Genomic DNA, 13882 nt, shown 5'->3' with positions numbered 1-13882 from the left:
TAACTATAAAGAAAAATGTCTTGCAGTTATATGAATATTGCTGTGTAGCTCACAATTGGAGATAAAGGACTGAAGGAAAACATCTAACAAAAGCTGTAAACTGAAAAGAGTGATAAAATGTTCTGCTTTGGGAGCACTTCATTGCTGTTAGAACCATGGGATCAGGCCCTTGGTTGGAAAAGGGTGATAATTTAGACTTTAGGTATGATCAGTAGAAATATCTTCCTGGGCTGTAGCAGGCAAGACTGCATATATTATATGACTAAATAGTCTTGTATTCTAAAAGATAGATATCCCTCAGTACAGAAACCTAGTATGTCAGAAAAAGGATTTTAACCTGGGCTTTTCCTCTGACACTCCTGTTTTCAATTTGCTATGTGGTGGTGCATGCAGTCAGCAAACCATCATCTACAGTTTGAACTAGCATAGACAGGGAAGCAATTACTATCTCATCTGCTGTTTGGGATTAGTACTTCTTAGAAATGATGTGAGATACTGTTCTTCACAATAACTATAGAGATGAAATAGATCTGCCCAGATATTAAGGCAGTAGGTCTGATAGGGGATGCAGTGGCTCAAATGGTTAAGGCGCTGATTCTGTTGATTGCAAGATCGGCAGGTTGGCAGTTTAAGGCTTGGGTGCCGCATGATGGCATGAGCTGCCATCACTAGTCCTAGCTTCTGCCAGCCTAGCAGTTCGAAAGCATGCAAAAGCAAGTAGATAAATAGGCACTACACCAGTGAGAAGGTAAACAGCATTCTTTGCAGTCATGCTGGCCACATGATCACATAGTCATTTCTGACAGAACTGGCTCTTCAGCTTAGTACGGAGGTGGCTGGACACGACTTGACAACCTGGTCAATGGGAATACCTTTACCTTTTTCTTTAGGTCTGATTTAGGGGCAAAATAGATCATTCCTTTGCACTGCTGTCCAGGCAGCTTCAGATCACAGTGTTTTGACGCTACATGCTTAGTAGCATGGGCCGGCTTTTGGGCATCTTGAGAGCATGGTGGCTACAAGCTGCAAGCCCCCAACACACCAGGAAGCCACCGCAGCCGAAAAAGGAGCAGTTGAAAACCACTCTTTAGTCAGCTGGTGACGCAATGGACTGAGGCCATGGCTTGTGGCTGCCACATCCCCAATCTGTCTTCGGGTGGGCCGGCTTCACACCACCCCATCTGGGCTTACTTACTATTTGAGCCCCAAGTCTCTGTTTATGTCCCTTTCTCTAAGATCCCCTAGTTCTAAATGTACTGGAGTTAAGTGTCACTAAAAAATGATACTATACATTCTGGTTAGCACTGGAAGGGGACTGTTCCAGTATGTAAACATGGGACTAGATGTTTCCAAAGAAATAATCTCATCCCTTTTAAGTAGGTAGAGGTACGTTTTCTGATGTGTTCTTTCTATTCTACTTGGCAAGACATGCACTCAGAGTGAAGAAAGATAAGGCTATTGAGCCAAATCATTTGGACAAGGTAATAATGTTCAGTGTTCCTTTGATCTCTCTAATGATCAAACTGAAAATACAAGGATCTGCAAAATAAAACGACATAGCTTCAGGAGGTTAGCAGAGCTTTGTAATTTTCAGTAATCTTTTAAAAGCATTTCTAGAGGAGTGGGGGTTGTTTTGGTTTCTTGTGTTTTTTGCTGCATCAATCTATGTTGAAGCTAAGTTTCCTTAGCTATAATTCTTTTATTTGATGTAAATGTTTCACCAAAATTCAGCCACATGACAGGGCACAGTCACTCCTTTCCAACAGCATTACAAAAATATCCAGGTGCCTATTAGTTTTGTTAGTCCTGTTCCATACAGTTATAAAGTGTGATGAATGTGTTATCATGTGAAATATCTGTTTTTCCCAAGTACAAAATGTTATGATTTGAGTGCTTGGAAAATGTGATATCTCTAAACAGAACTTTGAAGAAAGACACAAGGAATGTGCACATTAAGCCAGCAATGAAAAAAGGGCCTAAAAGTACATATATGCAAAAACCTGTAGTCAGTTTCATATGCTGATTACTTTGTTTTGTTTCAAAGTGACTTAAGCTTTTGGTTTCAGTGTAGTTATCTTTGTATTGGCAAGTGGGGTTAGGACAAACTCAAAACCTAATTGTGCCAATGCTGAAAGCCGATGACATACTTGAACACTGATCCTAGTAACTTACCTTCTAGCTTAGAGGAATGCCATCTCCTTGTTGATAGATGCTTCTGTTCCTTTACAAGCTAGAGAATAGTGGGCTTAAAAAAACAAAGACAGGTTCTTTCCTTTACCATCATTACAGCTGCTATGGAAAATATATGGCTGTTTAATTTCCCTGCTTTCTGCAGTTAGTAGGATATAGGCATCTAAGTTTAAAAAGCTAGCAGTGCTGGCAGCTAGAACTTTTGAAGTTTTTGAACAGATTCTGTGCCAATTATTATAAAAGATCATAAAATGTAATACACTGCTATTGCACAATTTTTTTAAAATGGAGATTTTGTGTATATTTAATTGATGCTAACTTAATAATATTTAGCATTTATATAGCACTTCAGAATGTTCACAGCCCTTCCTATATATCATCTGTAAATATTAGAAGTACTATCCAAAAGTCAGGATTATTGTTCTGTTGAAATTTGAAGTGAGGTGCTGGGGCTGTGAGACTATAACTTGACTAAGGGCCTGAACAGACAGGCCAAAATAAAGCAGCTTTATGTTGGCCTGTCTGTTCGGGCCCTAAGTTTAACAAATAAGCTGACAGCGGAGGCAAGATACAAACAAGGCTTCCCTGACTTGTAACTCAGCACCTTAAGATCAAACAACATGTTCCATTAGTGCTATATCCTATGTATATATTAGGGCTCAAAACAGATGCAGTAGACCTTCCACATTCACTGGGGTTAGAGGCACAGGACCTCTGTGAAAGTGGGGAAACTGCAATTTTTTCTACCTGCAAATACCTAGAGAAGTGTTTTCTGTAATAATCTCTAGATCTTCCAGCACAAGTCTATGGTCAGTTTCCAGCAGAATTTCTTTAGAAGACCTATAGAAAACATATTGATTGAATCCACAAATAAAACTGCAAAAGTCAAAGCCGCAAATGTGGAGGGCAGACTGTATTTTTAAAATAAGCAGGATGGTGCCAGTGGGAATTATTTTTCTCTATATTCTAATTGGGGTGGGGGAGACAAGACGTACACACCAGTGGCACTGGAAATTAAAGACACAATTCTGCTCACTTTCTGTGCACCTTTTAAAAAAGACTATCCCTCACTGCACATTCTAACACAAAATAAATTGTTTAAATATTTACAGAATATCTGTTTTGGCTGTAATTCCCACCAAATTCAGTAGGATTTACTTCTGACTGAACACACAAAGGATCAAGGTATATATGTATCACTTCCCCACCTTTTAAAAGAATCATTTCTCTTTTAAAAACAGTTGTGTGGGTGCCAATCAAGATTTGGACCCTGGTACTCATGGTCTTTCCACTGTGCCCCATAATCCCCAACAGAACCTGCAGCTGCTGCTTCCTCTACAACAGAAGCTGAGACTGGTTTCCACAGCAACAGGTGCATTTAATTTGAAGGGATCACGGCTCAAGGAGGAAAGTGATTAACCCATTCCTAGATTGAAACACCCCAGTACCAGTGTTATCTGTGTGACTGTGTTTTTTTATACTGAAAGTGACTGAAAACACCAAATAGTCAAAGAGTCCTCTAAGTGCATTGTCTGTTTTACATTTTCCTTGCCATTTGCAGCCAGTATGAAAGCTCAGTCCCTTAACAATATTACTTCTGATTTTTTTTAATATCCTGTACACCAGGAATATAAAAACTGTGTCTGTTCAGTCACACTACGGAATTATAATGCTATTATTCCACTTTAATTGCCATGGCTCTATCCTATGGAATCCTGGGCTTTGTAGTTTGGTGAGGCCCTAGAGCTCTCTGGTTGAGAATTCATTGTTGTTTTTATTGTTGTTTCTTACCCATCTTTCCCCATGAATCAAGGCAGGGAACAACAGCAATTAACAGACAAACAATATCAGTTAAAACAATCCACATTTAAAAGTCATTTAAAATTCACAATTTAAAAATCATCTGGATAAGCGTGGCAGAAGAGACTAGTCTTTGATCCAAAATACAGTGCCGAAATAATCCAGTTTGAGACTGCTTTATCTGCCCTGGCTTAGTGCTAGGGAAACCTGGGAATTGTAGTTTATTGTGGCACCAGAGCTCTCTGACAGAGAAGACTCAATACTGCACAATACTACAGTTCCCAGAGTTGCCTAGTATTGAGCCATGGCCGTTAAAGCGGTCTCAACCCAGATTATTTTTTGCAGTGTGTTTTGGACCTTTAATGCTCTTTTAAATTCAGATAGCTTGTTCAGCTGTTGAATCTCTTCCAGCAGGTCAGTGCTACTCCTTAAAACTATCAGTCCTAGTGTCACCCTTGCCTCCTTAAGGGTGCAGCCTCAAAAAGACTCACAAGCAATGATCACACACTTCTTGGTTCAAGATAACTTTATTTTAACAGAATTTAACCTAAGCGCTTAGGGGTACCGAAGCCGGGACACAGGTCCACAGCTTACACAGGCTTATATACAATCACATCTCCAGTCCAGTTCTTTCCCACCAATCAGTGCTTGCCAACACACTCCTAAAATGCCAACATTTTCTTTTCTTTTATAGTACAGTAACAGATTTCTTCTATGATAACAGATTCCTTACATGATAACAAATTCCTTATATGATCAGGGCCTAAAGGGGGTTCAGGACTCTCCATCCACAAGTACTCCCTGGATGGTTGCAGCCTAGCTCACTCACACTAGGATTCTAAAGGACAGAACTTATAGGACAGCAGTTAAAGTGGAATAATAGCCAGTACTATGGAACTGAAATCATGGAGGGTTTGTCTACAAAAGTGGGGAGGGGGAGTGATATTCCCCGCCACCAAATCTAGCCACTGGCACACAGTTACTTGCTCAGAAACAAGGTGCCCTTATCACGGCAGTGCAGAGAAGTTTTTAAAAAAAACTTTATGTAACTGTTCCAGGCTGGGAACTGGTCCAGACAATGAAGTAAATGGTGGCTCCTGCAAGGGAGCTGATGGAAAAAAGGTTGCGGCGGACCAAAGCAACATCTGGATTCAGGGGCACATGTAGACATCTATGTGATCTCCCTGCAAAGGTAGCAGGGTGACTCTGGGGCTGGACAGGTTGGGGAGTACATTCAGACTTTTGTCTCTAGTGTAGAGAAGCCTAGTGTCGGAGTCTGAACTTATTTTGTGTGGAGTCAGAGTCAGTAGAAAATGTACCTACTCCAGCTTCACAATAAGAATGTATATTATAACAATATATGATAAATCATTTTTATACTTACATTTTATGTTTTAAAAATTAAGTGCATAGTTTGGTACATATTTACGTTCACAGACATTTAGGAGTTTTCTTGTTCAGAAATGTTAATCAAATAAATTTATGTTCTAGCAATCTAGGTAGCCTGATGATTCACATGGTGGTGATTAAATGGCTGGTGCTACCCTTTCACTATAGTACTGTGGACTCTTGGTATCCACTGGAGTTTTGTTCCAGGGCCCTCTGTGAATAACAAAATCCATGGATGCTCAAGTCCCACTACTTTCAGTGATACAATAATAAAATGGTGTCACTTATATAACATGCCAAAATCAAGGTTTTGTCAAGCCATGGGTTGTTGAATCTCTGGATATAGAATCTGTGGATATGGAGGGATGACTGTAAATTTGTCATTACTAATTAATATACATTTGCCATTTAGGAAGGATTCAGGGGAATAGAAAAACATAGGAGTTGGAGTCAAAGGTTTAGCATACCAGCTCCACAGCCCCGATAATACAGTAGTGATATAATTGTGTAGTTTCAGTGAGCTCAAGATGATGTAGAACTAGAGTTCCCAGTAAATCTTATTATTAGGCATGCTGGCTAGATCTGATTGGGATTGGATTTAGACAACTTGTCAAAGATCTTTAGGGCCACACAATTCATACCACTGCTTTACAGGAAACCTTTCCCCTTGAAAACCATATAGCAGAAGGGACAATATAACTACGATGCCACACATAGAAACTTATTGTGCTGTTATGTAGCACTAAGTATTTTGTATGCATGAAATGCTGAGATGCATGCTTAAGAGTCTTTCTTTATGACAACATAAAGAACTCTGCAAATCTCAACTGTATGAATTTTCCTTTAATAACATCTCAGCTTACACTGTTTATACATAAAGTTTATGAACCTCCATTTCATGTAAACAAATTGTGCACCATTAGCTGTCTGTTGTTAAACCAATTCAGTTCTGTAAAATACTGCTGTGAAAACTCATGATCCAGACACTTCTTCCTCATACAGGCCTATGAGGAATAAGTAATGTGTTGTAGAATAATTCTGTAAATGCTATTTACTGTGGTTAAAGGAATGTACCCTATTGTTCAAATTTCTTAGAAACTAAATGAGTGTTAGAGTGTTTGCATTCTCCAAGGACACTGATTTGTGATAGGTTCTGGAAGTGCTGTCTACACATGATGCATAATTAAGTACTGTCGCTGCTATATGATACAATGATAATTGTCATTCCAGTGAAAAATCTGATAAATTAATAGAAGGGCTGACATATTGAAAGTTACTATCTGTAAAAATTGTCTTCAATTCAGGATCTTTTCTTTGGACCTTTGGCCACATCCTGCTTGGTTTCTACATATTCTTGCTTTCGAGTGTAGGGACAAGCAAGAATAGATCACTTTGCTAAATTTTGTCATATTAATTTTTCTAAAACTTTATAAAGGTTGTCTGGTCTGTCATTATTTGAGGAAGAGTGTTGGATTGACCTTTGGTTTGATCCAATGTGATATTCCTTCCAGCAGTTCAAACCATGCCTCTTATTTTGGTCATTGGCCATAAAAGAATACTACACCGATTGGCCAAATGATAGGCAAGTATATCTTGAAGATACAGAATAACAAATGTCATCAGGGGTGGGAGCAATCAGTTCCTAACAGCCACAGCAAAGTGTTCCTTGGTTTTTACAAAATGCGTGTACATCACATTTTTCATTAATGATAATCAGCACCTTTCATTAGGACTAATTTGTGACCTTTTTTCACAATTACATTATTACAATTCATTCAGGGGCCTTTCATGTACAGGGTTTTTTGTTTGTTTGCTTTTTGTAAAAGGAAATACACTATTCATATATGGGATCTCCCATACCAAATGTTTACTCCTGGAAAGAAAACTGGGAAGCCCTCCCACCATGTATTGACAGGCCTGGATCACAGCCATAGAATAGGTATAAATGTGGATCAGTTTGAGTAGTAAGACCACTGAAGTCTACTTGCTATGTTAGATGTATATAATCCTCTTCTGACTTGAACTCAGTAGGGAAAAACAGATTCTGCAAGTTTACAGCACTAGCCAGCTGAACAAAGTACATCTGAGCACACTCAAAGTATATTTTAAAACTGCTGTTTTAAGAAGAGGAAGAGAATCTGCTCGTGTAAATGAAGCATGACTTTCAGAAGTGGACAGCCTTACTGGAGGATGGAGTTCTTGGACTGGAGAGAAAGAGTGGAGTCAAGAAAACTATGGATTTTACATTCTATTTCTGGGCGATACCTTGCAAATGTGTTGTGAAGTTGGGGGCTGGTAGCTGGTCTTAAGCTGTAAAATAAAGTTGCCCTAAATCCAGATCTTGTATGTATATTTATTTTTACCTATGAGATCTTTAAAAGGGATGTCAGGATGGCTGTCACTGTTCAAGTGCCCAAGGCTGTGTCTGCACTACAACAGTAGGTAGACACCACTTTAACTGCAGTGCCTCAATGCTATGGAGTTCTGAGAACTGGACTTTTATGAGACATCTAGCCTTCTCTTCCAGAGAGCTTTGGGGCTACAACAAACTACAGTTTCAGAATTCCATAGCATTGAGCCATAGCAGTTAAAGTGGTGTCAAAGCCAGGGCTGAGGCCTGTTCATAGAGGAAGAAGTGCGTACAGAGACAGGGGTAAAGTGGTCAAGAGTCAAGGAAAGAGTGGAGTTAAATACAGTGGTACCCCGGGATACGAAAGCACCGCCTTACGAAATTTCCGGGTTACGAAAAAAATCAATAGGAAAAAACTGTTCCGGGTTACGAAGGTTATTTCGGGTTACGGAAAATTTTTTGGTGCTTTTCGGCGCTATTTCGCACGAAATCGCGGCTTTTCCCCATTAGCGCCTATGGCTTTTTCGGCTTACGAAGGATTTCGGGTTACGAACGCGGCGGCGGAACGAATTATTTTCGTAACCCGGGGTACCACTGTAATAAAGACATTGCTGAATCAGCAAAATCCCCAAGATTTAGGGAAGATAGAGATGAATCCAGGGTCTGACCAAGATAGAGTTAACAGATTGAAGATCATGAAAATAGCGTTGAAAAGTGACGAGGAGGTGGAGTATAAGTAAGAGCAACCTGGTTGTGTGTTTACAGTTGTGGTCGTTCTAGATTGGAAGGTGAACCTCTATCCTAGTCCAAAGTCCCTTGCAGAGAGAAACAGATAGAAAGTTTTTCAAGAATTGTCCTGTATTTGGTTCCATCCATCTTGCCTCTCAGTTCCTACCAAAGAAAAACATTCCCATAACATAAAGATGATATCCTCAAGGTAGTGAGCCTTTTCCCACATTTGCTGTGTCTCCCACATACCTTTTTGCAAACATTAAACTGGCCTTTATATAGGTTTGTTTTCAATGGCTTCATTCTTGCTAATCTTCCATTAAAGCTCTGGTTTCTGGAGCACTTGTATGATAATTCATATGTTACCTATCTTGGCTGCAAATCTTTCCAATTCCTCCAAAATCACCAAACTTAGTTGTTCTCTGACTAATGCCATCCTTATCTGGTCACTGAGAATTGGGAGATGGCCTTTTGTAAGCAAAAGCAGAATTGAGACATATTCTTTACATTTTATTTTAATGGTGCTCCAAGGTGTGTTCATAGTAGGATTTAAAAAAAATAGCCCAGGCTATTAATTGATTGTTCTGCACAACCTTTTCCCAAACTTGTTTGATACCCCCTTGGTCTTCATTATGCAGTTGAGATACACATTCCAGCAAACAGAGGCTCTCCAGAAATAAGTGTATTGACTCTGACCTTATCAGACATTGGAACTGAACACAGATGGACTCCATTCACATACTTTTGTAAATTCTGAAGGTAATGGGTTACACCAGAACCTATTTAGGTGTGTCACAGTGATGTAACCAACAAATGTCAGTCTGTTTAATTTAATACTATATTTAAAAAAAATACTTTGAACCTTCACAGTGTTAAAAATGTTGGGTAAGCAATTAACAAATCCATTTGCATCCATTCCAATTCCAGGTTGTAACAACAAAGTGTGGAAAAATCAAAGGAATGTGTGAATATTTGAACAAGGCACTATATAGGGATAGAAAAGGCAAATCATGGCACAAAAATGTCTAGCACCTTTAAACTAGGAATTCAACATGTATTTTTTTTAAAACAATCTTTTACCATGTAAAATAGCATACAAAGCTAGAACAGTAAAGAAGCCAAGACAAGATATGTAAGCTCTTCAGATTTAATGTATACATCTTACTTTTGGATCAGTTTTAAAAGTTATAACTTATTGCTGAAAAGAAGAGTAGAAATCAGTAGATAAGATCTCCACCAAACTACTAGTAAAATAATACAAAAATATACAAAAGCAAATTTCTGAGATTCTGTTCTAAATACCCTCTGTCCCAAATCTTAATGCGCTTAGAAGCTAAGTCACAAGCAGCATGAGTAGAACGAGTCTATTGCTAGGTCAGTGATGGCGAACCTCTTTAGGTCGCCGTGCCAAGGGTGGAGCTTCCTCCGGGGGCGGGGCCCATGCCAGGGGTGGGGCTTCCACCCTCCAGGGGCGGGGATTTCCCTCGCGCCCTTTCCCGGCCCCCAGCTGTCTCTGAGAGACAGCTGGAAGTCAGGGGAAATTGGGGGAGGGGTGACAGGCACACGCCTGCTCCTCCTGCCCTTCCCTTGGCCTCCAGCTGTCTCTCAGAGACAGCTAGGGACCAGTAAGGGCCCGTGGGGGGAAGGAGCAAAGGGTCCGCAGGCCCTGCTCCTGTTCGTGGGGCTTCGCCAGGCTGGAGGTGTCCTCCAAAGGATACCTCTGGTCTGGCGAAACCCGGCAGGGAGGAGGAGGAGGAAGCCGGCAGCCCCTGCTCTTGTCCTCGGGGCTTCGCCAGGTTGGAGGTGTCCTCCGAAGGACACCTCCGGCCTGGCGAAGCCCCGCGGGCAGGAGGAGGAGGCTGCCCGCCCTTTCTTCCTCGGCCCTTCGCTCCGCGCCTAAGGGCTCCATGGAGCCCTTTGGCGCAAAGCGAAGGGAGGCTGAGGGGAAGGAGGCTGGGCACATGTCCCAGCCCCCTTCCCTTCGGCCCTTCCCTTCGCACGAAAGGGCTCCATGGAGCCCTTTCACGCGGAGGGATGGGGGGAGGAGCCAGATGTGTGCGCCTGTCTCCTCCCAGGCGCCATTTTCTGGCTTCCCGCTGTCTGAGAGAGACAGCGTGCCCGTTCCGCCTTCTCCCTCACCCCGTGCCTGGCGAAATGGCGTCGTGTGGCACCCGTGGCACGCATGCCATAGGTTTGCCATCACGGTGCTAGGTTGTTGAAATAACCCATTTAAGGAGTGGTCAATCTTAATCCTATCCTTTTTGTGTCTCTTTTCAAACTGACACCTTTGTACATCACATAGCCTGAAACTTTCACCAATACTAGAACCCCTTACTTCCCTTGTAATTTGAACCAGTTGTAGTGCTACATAAAGGAGTGTCAGCAATTCACAAAAAGTCATTCATCTCAGTGTGTTGCTGTTCCAGACCTAATGGTACTTTGGGTCTAGCACTGAGTTGGAGACTCATCCTACCATTAGAGAGATGAAATATCCTCCTTGGTCAGACCACAGGACACCAGTGTCCACTACAGTTTATGGCTAATCGAGTCTTTGCATCTGTCTCTGACGGTTCAAGAGTGCTTCTCTTTACTTCCAAGACTCTCCAGGACTGTGTGTGGTCTGCAATGCAATCTTGTCTCCCTTTTGAATCCAAATGACAGTCTTGGCCCTGTTAGTGCATAGAACTCTGGAAGCACAAAGAAGCACTGGGAACTGTACTCCACTCCCCAACAACTCCAGACCTAAACAGGAGATTCAAATCAAGCTTGTATTCCATTTTGTATTGAGACAAGCAGTCCTCAGGCTTGAGTCATCAGACATAGGTAACCTGGCAATTGCATTTCTGTATGCCTGTATGTGTTGGCTAACAAACAACTCTTACAAAAGTCAACATACATTTCTAAACCATTGGTTTGCCATTCAAAGGGAAAGTGGGTTCCCTTGAACTTTCCACTGCTCAGGGAAGCAGAAGTGTGAAAGCAGCAGATTTATCCACTGGCTGCGTACATGTAATTCTTACATTAGTAACTAAAATCTTCTCCAACCTGGTGACCTTTGTGGATTATAATTAATTGATCAGTGGTGGAGGGTACAGATTTGAGAAGGGTGCTCCAGATAGGAGTGAACAACTTGTGGCCTTCAAAGGTTGTTGGGTTGTAACATCCACATCACTGGTTATGTTGACTGGGGCTAACAGAAACTGCAGTCTTAAAAACATGTGGATGGTCACAGGTTCCCATCTTGTGCTAAGGATTTCCACGGCTCCCTAAAAACCAAATACATGCCTGTTTTGTTTGTTCCTGCTTTTAAATCTCATTAATTAAAATAAGCCCGAAATAAAGCCCATTGGGGTGCTTGATTTACATATTTGAATTTAGTAGCTAGTACCTGAGAGCCAGTATGGTGTAGTAGTTTGAGTGCTGGACTCTAGAGAACAGAGTTCAAATCCCTGCTTGGGTATTGAAACCTACTGAGTGATCTTGGGCAAGTCACACTATCTCAGCCTCAGAGGGAGGCATGCACAAAAACTCCTCTGAACAAATCTTGGCAAGAAAACCCCTTGATAGAGTTGATTTTAAGGCACACAACAACAACCTAGTATCTACCCACTTATAGTGTAATGCTGTGTGGTGTCCTTCCTGTACAACACAGCCTGGAGCACAGCTATTTTGGGTTCTAAGAGCTGCAATATGAGCACTGACAAAATTGAAAAAGGGTTGTGAAGAAGAGTTGTTTGTGAAGCATATCAGAGAGGAAGAAGAGATTGCACAAAAAGTGAGTAAAATAGTCCAAGGCCTACCCCCACTTGCAGTTCATTGACAGGTCACTTTCTGGAATGGAGATGATCTGAGCAGCCAAAATAATCTTCCCCAAATGTTCTCTGCTCAGAAAAAAAACACAGCTTTTGGTATACTCTTGAGCTGAAGGCAGTGACAAGTCATGAAATGGCTCTAATAATAGTGGAGGGAGATTCTTGCCTAGTCTGACTAAAGGCAGAGTTGAACATGTTGGCAAGCTTATTCTGTGGTGGTGGCAGCATCAGCAAAAAAATAATTCAAAAAATTACTTCTTTTTCATTAACACTATATCTTCTTAGTGTTGTCCAGGGGGTTTCTCAGAGTGTTTCACAGCCTGCTGTGAACTGGGATTGTGAGGAAGATAAAGGGACCCTCACTATATTTTCTTTGCAAGACACTAAGAAGATTGGGTCTCCATAATTGCTACTGTCTACTTATAGATGCATGGGGAGCACCAGCTGGTCTAGTTTTACCAGATAACTTTCAGTTCCTAAAAGCCTAGGAAAATGATCAAGGTGTTTGTCCAAATCCAATTTGGCATGTATGTTCCTGACCTTTATCTTTCATGGCTTATTACATCTAGCAAAAGAGGATGGCCAGCCAAGAGGTTTTATTTTTGTCAACAAGAACAGGGAGGAACAAGCCTTTAAAAAAAAGAAAGAAAAGGAGGGGGGCAATAAAGTCACTCTTAAATGAAACTAGCCTGGACTCTGAAGATGTAAATAGTTATAGGCCATGTGAAACCATGGGGATAGCCCACCTGTGATATGTTCTCTTTTTTAAACTTTGGAATTAAGTTTATGAATTTCCTTCTTGTTATTGTTATTTAGTGTCACATTGGCTTCAGTTTACAACACCCTATGAATGGGAGTCCTCCAAGAGATCTTGTTATTCATGGCCCTGCCAAGGTCTTGCAACTCAGGGCTGTGGCTTCCTTGATTGAGTCTATCTATGTGGCCTTCCCCTCTTCCTACTCCTTTTGACTTTATCAAACATTGTCATCATTTCCAGTGAGTCATGTCTCCTCATGTCCAAAATATAGCAGCATCAATTTAGTAATGTTTGCTGCTTTTGGACATGTTGCCACTGTTTTCATTAATAAGGTTTTCAGTCCTCACAGAGGATCTGTCTCATCTCTGAAAGCTTTGATCGCTGCCAGTACATAACAACCACCCTTGTATACAAACTTGCTTCCTGTGTCATAGTCATAGAATCCTAGGCGCCTCTGAGCTAAGATAAGAGAAATCTGTGTAATTGGTTGAAAAGAAAAAGATATAAAGGGCATAGCAGAAACCTGATGGAGCAAAATCTCCAGTGGAACATGGTCACCTCTTAATACAAACTATAGAAGGATAAGCAAAGAAATGTATAAACTAGTCATACTTTTTCTACATTGGTTAGCAATAAATTCTACCCAAGGGCACGTGCTCTTAGCACATAAGATACATGCTTTTATTACATGAGGCTAGTAAAGTACAATTACAGTAGGAAAATAGCATCTTTGACAGGTACTTATCACACAATAGCACTTTACAGACCACCCAAAAAGGGTGGTCTGCCGGTGCCTTCATTTGCTGCACGGAGGAGCACCAGCAGCCAAAACGCGTGACTCCTCTGCACAACAAA

Source organism: Sceloporus undulatus, chromosome 4 (genome assembly GCF_019175285.1).
Source record: "Sceloporus undulatus isolate JIND9_A2432 ecotype Alabama chromosome 4, SceUnd_v1.1, whole genome shotgun sequence".
Taxonomy (NCBI): Eukaryota; Metazoa; Chordata; class Lepidosauria; order Squamata; family Phrynosomatidae; genus Sceloporus; species Sceloporus undulatus.
The sequence above is the reverse complement of the archived record's forward strand: the minus strand, read 5'-3'. Positions refer to the sequence as shown.